Here is a 1,892-nt window from a genome sequence, read left to right on the forward strand (position 1 = left end):
ATTTCATTATTTTTATTTGTCAAGGATTAATTATTTAATTATTATTGGTGACTTAGTTTCGAATATGTTGTGAATTGATTTTGAGTTAAAGGAGATTTAAGAGCATCTCTAACCGTTGTGTATATATATTTTTTTTGTGTAAATTTGATGTGTTATGATGTATTTACACAAAAAATTTGAATTATTTAATTTGAGTTCTAACTATTGTTTTATACCTTTTGTGTAAAAATATATCTCCCAATAATAACTAGTCATGTGTAATGCCAGGACCCCATATAGCTTTTACAAACTTCCTTAATATATGGTTGATTCTTTAATGGAATGAGAAAGTGGGATGAGAAAGGAAATATGTTGATCTTGCAGTGTAAAAGGGTTGTGTAAAATACACAATCCTTTTACACATTGGTGATGTGGTAATGTATCTTAAAAGACTGCTGGAGATGAAAAAAATTTACACATCATAAATGGCAGTTTATATTTTACACAAAAAAAAATATTTTAACAGACTGTTGAAGATGCTTTAATGGGTTTAATGTTTATCACAAGGTATATATATATATATATATATATATATATATATTGTGTTTGTTGGAAAAAAATAAAATGGTAATGTATTGCGGATCCCACTAGGAGATGTTTAAGTGAATTTAATTTAGTTTTATTACATTTATATATATACAATGTCAGATGGAGATAAAAAGAATGTCAGTTGGTGACTGAAATTGGTGAGAAAAGTTATGATAATGTGATTTGGTGAGTCCCACTAAAGGGATATTTAATGGATTGATTTAGTTTGTTATATATATACATACATATATACACATATATGGCCGAAATTAGAAACAAAAAATAAAAAGAGAAATTGTGATAGAGTAGATTGCCGAAATTATAAAATAAAAAATAAAAAGAGAAATTGTGATGTTGGTGGCGGGATCCACTTGGATATTTGTTTAGCAAAATTTTTTTTTGACTTTGACTATTACTCACATGGGCTTTGTTTGGGTGAGATTGTATTATTTGATACAAAAATCAAATTTTCTCAAATAAATATACAATATCTCCAAATAAATAAAATAAATCCCGCAATATAGCTCCTCTCTAAACCGCAACTAGAAATCCTCAAACATCTTCGGTACCTGAAATTGAAATGGGGTGAGATGGGGCAAGTCCTAGTAACAAAAACCTTAACAAAATTTTTTTAAGAAGGTTTCATGAAAATTAGCTTCACAAAATATAAATATATTTTTGAACAAAAATACATAAATGTAATTTTAGCAAAATAACAATCACAAAATATTTGAAATAAAATCACCCCAAACAATTCAAGATATAAAGAACCTTACACCGTAAAATAATTACTCTTCACTGAATCATCCAAGCCTCAAAGCTCCGGCCCTCTATGAACTCGGCCTCCCTCTGTGAACTCTATGTTCTCTCTAACAGTCTCGGCCCTCTCCCTCTCCCTCTCCCTCTCCCTCCTCAAATATCTTCATCTGTTTCCTTACCACAGTAACAAAAACAGATACCAATTTATATAATGGCAATCCTACCAACACTATACAAATATCAATATAATTGCAAACTTATCACTAAGTGGGCCCGCCACCACCTTCGTATCCTTACCTTTTCAGTCTATATACAAAGAATACAATCTCACCCCAAACAAATATCAATTCAATTGCAAACTTATCACTAAGTAGGCCCCACCACCACCTTCATATCCTTATCTTTTCGGTCTATGTACAAAGAATACAATCTCACCCCCCAAATAAATTTAAGTGAGTCTCGCCACCAACATCACAATTTCTTTCTACTTTATTTTATTTTATTTTATTTTTTATTTTGACAGCCTGCTCTTTCTTCACCATTCTATCATACATATATATATATAC

At 30.1% G+C, this 1,892-nt stretch overlaps 1 long non-coding RNA gene across 1 annotated transcript; it reads right to left on the reverse strand.

Moving 5' to 3' along the window:
• Positions 1-945: 945 nt before the first annotated feature.
• LOC132303554 (uncharacterized) lies at positions 946-1,608 on the reverse strand. The gene is made up of 2 exons (XR_009481277.1): positions 1,344-1,608; positions 946-1,136 (listed from the first exon to the last, which is right to left on the reverse strand). It is a non-coding gene; the product is annotated as an uncharacterized LOC132303554 (long non-coding RNA).
• Between the last annotated feature and the right edge of the window lie 284 nt (positions 1,609-1,892).

This window comes from Cornus florida, unplaced genomic scaffold, assembly GCF_030987335.1.
Source record: "Cornus florida cultivar Cherokee Brave unplaced genomic scaffold, ASM3098733v1 CherokeeBrave_3.0.0_Hap2_Chr04, whole genome shotgun sequence".
In the NCBI taxonomy this organism is placed as follows: Eukaryota; Viridiplantae; Streptophyta; class Magnoliopsida; order Cornales; family Cornaceae; genus Cornus; species Cornus florida.